The following is a 6,390-nucleotide window of genomic DNA, read 5'->3' on the forward strand; positions in this document are numbered from 1 at the left end:
TAAAGAAAATGTAAATGATACATCTTCAAGATCGAATATTGGTTGCTTCCAATTTTTTACAATAATATATATATTAATCAACAATCTAATTAAAATAAAATAACAAAAACCCACCAATCTCATCTTCTTTTTCTCTTTTAGTTAGCCACTGCCACCTTCCCCAAATCTCTCTCTCCTCCTCAATCTCATGTCTACCACCGTTGGTTCAGCAACCTTCCCTTAAATTCTATCATCTCAACTGGCTTCTGACAACCATTCCCTTTAGATCACTGGTCTTGGCTTCTTGCATGTGTGTTTTCTTACTTTTGTTTATGCTTTGAATACCGTTTTCAACAATGACGTTTTAGGATTGATGTCAAACACAATTATAAATCTAATAGGGTTTCTAAGCTTGTCTTTGATGGATTCTCATTTTCTAGCTAGTCAAATCGTCCAAAGGTTACAATTTTATCAAATATTCACTTATCAACAACAACTTCACTGCCACAATCAATTCTGTACACACCTTGGAAGAAGTCCATCGTTGTGGACATCCATAAGCTTTTGACGACCATTGCCACTTGGTTGTAGGTTTCCTTCGCACACGTCCTATTGTCCGCCAGAAGCGTGAAGGACCATATAAGGTGATTTTTAATTAGTGCTTGTGAAATGTTTATATACAATATATTTGTGGTATTCGAGTTGTTTTTTAACCATTGTAGCTTTCAATTCTCGTTTGCACTCAATTTAGTTGTTTATAGGGTAGTTCGGTCATTTACTAATTATTATTTTATATTACTTTAATTTGTTTATAATTTTGAAACATTGTTGCTATTTTTTCAAATGAAAATTTAATTTTTTTTTATTTCTCTTGTCAGCCCTTTGTTAAATCTATATTTGTTGACTTTAATATTTTATGATCATTGTTCCACCTATTTTTTTGGGTCTAACTTGTTTACTTATTTATGTTAATTTCAAATTTGAGGATAGTTTTGAAAAAAACAAATAAATAAATAAATAAAGTTTTGAGTAATTAATATTTAAATATTTTTGTTTTTTAATTAAAGTAAAGAGAGAAATAAAATGTTTTTATGGAGGAGGGGGAATAAAACTTGAGTGGTGATATCTTTTATTTATGGAACATCCATATTAAAACATCTCATTTACATTCACTCACGATGTCATCTAAATTTTCATTTTGTAAAGCAGGTTTATTTTATTAAAAAAAATTGAATTTATGGTCATTTACATATATTAGAAATATTTGTGGCATGAATCTTATTGAGTAATGTTCTTAAATGTCATTTTTATAAGAGGAATTTCAAAAAATATAAAAATAATGGAAACTATTTATATAAAATAGAAAAATTTAATCTTCTATGATAGAGGCTGATAAAAGTCATCATTGTCTATCAGTGTAGAAATTGATAGAAGTCTATCATTGATATTATATGATAGACATATATAAAATAGAATAAGTTGTACAAGGAAGCATGTTTTATGGTGGAGTTTTATGGAAATGTGGTTTTGTGGTCGATGGAAATAGATGTTAAACCACTAGATTATGTACTTGGGAAATGTCAGTGTGCCTTGTGTACATCTAAGGGAAAATGTTGATATGTGCACATAAGATGTGATATCTTGACACGGAGTATGTATATACAAGAGGTAATGGGTATAGGTTTTTGTGTGATTTTCTTGGATTTAGGTTTTGGAAATGTGGTGTACTATAAGCCATGCGTTAAAAGGGTTTTGTTGTGAACTCTGCATTTGAACTCTGATTCGATTGCGAATGGCCATGCTTGAAGTGGATTTACTTATGAACACCACTCGTGAAGTGAATTTTAGCAAAACTATGTGTGAAATATATGTTCTTATGAAGTTTTCTTTCCATAGGTGGAAAAGTTATAAAACTGTTTTATATGTCGCGACCTTGTTAGTATATCTTGTTGGGGTAAACCGAAGTATGCGTTTTATGGATTACAGTGTTACTAAAATAATCTTAGAAGTTTTATGTCTTATGTTTCAGTAAAGTATGTTTCAAAGCTATGTTCTGTGAAGGTATGTTTTTAAAGTTGTCTTCTATCTATTGAACTGTCACTTATTGGACTTCCCAATGCATGCTTTCAAAATGTTTAAGATAAATGTGTGTTCCTATCGTCAATAATATTATGAGTTAGTAAGTTATGAGTTAAGTTCCTAGCATTGATAGTTGAGTTAATTCGTCGAGATCTATTAAACTCACTTTTAGCCTAACGTTATCTATCGCTATTTGTCTTATATAGTGACGTTGCAAGTTTGTTATTGAAAGTTAAGATTTAGCAACATATAAGACTGTTGTTAAAGGTAGATCAATGGTCATTGAAAATATCTTTTGCAAGATATGTAACCGTTGATAAAAGTATTTTATTAATTAGAAAAATAATATTCAATTTAGTACATAAACTTGTTATCTCTGGTATAAAATTAGACTATAATTTCGATTGAAAACTGACATTATAGGGGTATTCACTGGCATCGAAGAAGGCTAACTAACGATATTTATATGGATATAATAAAAGGAATATGATATTTATATATGCAACCTAACTTTCAACAAATATAACAATTAACTAATTCATTTCAACAAAAGTGATATAATTATTCATCCTCCACAACCTATATTTAACTTACAAAGATAAATGAAATTAGTAAGTATAATAAGTACAAGACTCTAAACCTTAAAATTATGTGTTTACCCTAAATTATTCTCTTTTTGAGCATGAATACTTCATGAAGCTCCATTGTCAGTTTCACCATACCGAGCTTTTTTCTAGTTGGCTTCATCACATCCAACTTAAACTTAAGCGTCTTCCTACTTTTGTCTTGAATGTTTAAAGAATAACTTAATCAGACTTTTATCTTCTTTAAGAATTAACAAGCACTCAAGATGAACATAACAATTCTAGAGAGATCTTAGCTTGAACTTGAAAATAGAAATAATAATAATTGATTCTAGAATGATGAAGACAAACATACAAACACAAACTGATTTAGCCATTCACAGAAACACCTAAGATCAAACACCCACTTTAATTGAAATGGAACAAAAAATTGAAATTTGTCAAACATCCACTTCTTCCTTCACAAAAATATTTCTCATTAACCAAATTATTGTTAAGTACCAAGAGAAAATGACATTGAGCACAAATTTTATTCTCTGATAAAAACATATTGTAAAGATGACTACAATACATAAAACAACTAGTTTAGAGTTTTACTTAACAACATTTCTTTTCTTACTATAACTGACAAAAACTGACAAAAGGTATGTACTGTAAATACCTAAAGATCAGATCTATTACATACATCGAATAAAAATAGTCATACATCTCTTATAAAAGAAAAACTATTGTACAAAGGCAATCTCAAGAAAGAAAAGAAGTTCTTCCCGTGGATGTATAAATCCTTTCTGAACCACGTACTTGTGTGTGTTCTTTATCTACTTCCTTTCATCTTTTGAACTGTACATGTTGTTCTTCGTCTCTAAAAAAACAATCTTCATTATTAAAGAAGAGCCCTATAAATAATTGAGAGAAAATCGAGAGAGAAAAGAAAGTTTTACCTGAAAATGAATTCCTTTTCCCAAGTACAATAATCTGATCAGCTGAAGAGAGAGTTTTAGCTCTACACGTATGTGGAAATTAGGTTTACTATGTGGCTCATTTAGAACCAAGCTTTTCACCTAACACGAGCCTTTAGCTAAACATCGTACTTGGGCTTTTCCTTCAAGATTCATTTCGTGGGCCTATAGAAACAGAGAAATAGCCAAACAAAATTTGTATCAGAGCTTGAAGACCATCAAGTTAATCTTTCTTGAAGCATCAAGGTTTTCAAGAAAACACTTCTTAGCGTTCTAAGTCTAGTTTTCAGATTAGCAATGGTTGTTGCAAGATTCGAAATAGAGAAGTTTAATGGGAAGGGTGACTTTGGCTTGTGGAAAGCCAAAATCACGATAATTCTTAGACAACAGAAAGCTCATAAAGCCCTCTTAGATCCATTTACTCTGCCACCTATGATAACAACTCAAGAAAGGGAAGATATATAACTTAAAGCTTATAGAATCTTAGTCCTCAACCTCAGTGACAACACTTTGAGACAGGTAATCGACCAAGACACAACTTAAAAGATGTGGACCAAGTTGGAAGGTCTTTTTGCCATAAGAGATCTTCCTAATAAAATGTTTTTAAGAGAGAAATTCTTCACATTCAAGATGGATTGTGCTAAAACATTATCTGACAATTTGGATGAGTTTAAGAAGATAGTTTCTGAGTTCAAAAGCCTTGGTGAAAAGATTGGTGATGAAAATGAAGCCTTTGTTTTGTTGAACTCTCTACCTAAAGCCTATAAGAAGGTAAAGAATGCATTGAAATATGGCAGGGAGTCAGTCACCACTAATGGCATTATCTCAGCATTGAGAACTAGGGAGTTGGTGAAGGAGTAATAAAATGTGCAATGGAAAAATTTAGAATCAATAAGCACTTAAACTACATTTAATTTGAGTTATAAACATTCTACTCATGAAGTTTTCAAAAGAGGGTTTGAACATGTCAATACCTTTGTAGTTTTCTTCACGATTTTAGCAAAATCTCCACAAGTTTGAGTTGGATTCTTCAGATAGACCACCAACAAGATATTCTCAACTATGCTCAAGAATGAATGTATGGTGGGAACACTCTAATAAAGCTAAATTGAAGATGAACTAGTGAGGGTGTAATAGGGTTTCAGTTTTATAGCAACTTGGATAAAGAACTCAGTCTTTTTTCAAATTCCATGCATGAAGCTTCATTATATAGTTTGATTTCATGCATTAGAAGATGGTTGCATGTAGGGTAGCTCCTACTTTGTAATAATTGAAGAACTCATGATGGATTTTGGTGATAAAACACCATGAATGAAGTTTACTGGATTTCTCCAATTTTAGGGAAAAATCCACTAGCACAAAAACAATTTCAAAAATTATTTTTTTTTCCATTTAGATAAAACTATTTTATTGAAATTTTAGTTTTATATAATTATTTCAAAATTAATTCATTTAAATAAAAGTAATTTAATTAATTTAATATCTTAAATCAATATTTAAATTAATAAAACATCAATTCCACCAATATGATTCAAAATCAATATTTAAATCATAATTTAAATATTAATTGGTTCTCCAATCTCATTTTAATTTCGATTAAATTAAACGATTTTAATCCATCGTATACAATCAATTGAAAAACCCTAAAACTGAATTTGAACATTTCAAATTCATAACCCTAAATTCGAAATTCATTCAGTCAATTACTCAATTCATTGTTCCAATTTATGAGCTAATAGAAAGACCTATTGGACATACAGATCATGAGCTCCAAAGATTTGTAATCAATTGGTTAAACTCTTTAAATCGAATTAATTACTTTTCATTAACCATCAAGACATACTACTATAGCTCGATAGTTGCACTCTCCTCATTGTAGATGTATTTCTGTCCATGTAAACCATAATCAGTAAATCGATCATTCACAAGTCGTTCGTATTTAAAGTTGGATCAAAATTACCATTTTACCCCTATAAATACATCTTGTTCCTTAAGCTCCCACTGACCCTCTAATGAACAATTGATTCATAATACTACTTAATGAACCATGTCCCTCTCTATCATGAGAAGGCGGGTCCCCGATTGTTCAAGACCTAGAATTAGCACTTAAGAGACCAACCTATCTGCTAACCCCAAAACAGGTAGGAGTGAATTCCATTTTGCAGGGCTATGTCCCCAGCTATCTATCTAGTCTTATCCCCAAAATAGAAGGCTTATTGAGCAGTGTTGTTGGATTACTCTCACCCATGCAGATCAAAGGCAATCTCCAATAAACAGGAGTTCATAGCTAGCTTAGTATTAAGATCGAGTTATCCTAAGCTACTTTAGTATGAAATAGTCAGTTTTAACAGTAAACTGTCGTTATAAAGAAAAGTGACTATTTCGTGGTCTAGTCTTTATGTAAACTCATTGCAAAGGATGCCCCCACTCATATGTCTCTACATGAATACTCTGTGGATTACATCATTTGTATTACCTATACAAAATAGGCCACATCCAATAGTGTTACTAGGATGAGATACCTAATTTCATCCATATACTTATAAACCATTTAGGCTATATACTATTAACTTGATCCTGTTTACGTCACTACATAGAGTTAAAGTATTCACACTATAGCCATGGATATGTTTATTGGATTTTCATAATAGAATGCAACATCAATATCGAATAAGATAATCGATAATATTTTATTGATAAATATAATGTTTAACATGAATTTTACGAACTGTGAGTTCTAGGACATTTCCAACAATCTCCCACTTGGACTAAAACTCCAGTGAGAATAA

General features: G+C 30.9%; 1 long non-coding RNA gene across 1 annotated transcript; it reads right to left on the reverse strand.

Annotated features, from left to right (window-relative positions):
* Positions 1 to 3,153: 3,153 nt before the first annotated feature.
* On the reverse strand, positions 3,154 to 3,699 carry LOC150037398 (uncharacterized). Its single transcript, XR_016528636.1, has 2 exons — positions 3,584 to 3,699; positions 3,154 to 3,504 (listed from the first exon to the last, which is right to left on the reverse strand). It is a non-coding gene; the product is annotated as an uncharacterized LOC150037398 (long non-coding RNA).
* Positions 3,700 to 6,390: the final 2,691 nt, after the last annotated feature.

Source organism: Benincasa hispida, chromosome 3 (genome assembly GCF_027475165.1).
Source record: "Benincasa hispida cultivar pf3 chromosome 3, pf3_genome.v1.1, whole genome shotgun sequence".
NCBI classification, from domain to species: Eukaryota; Viridiplantae; Streptophyta; class Magnoliopsida; order Cucurbitales; family Cucurbitaceae; genus Benincasa; species Benincasa hispida.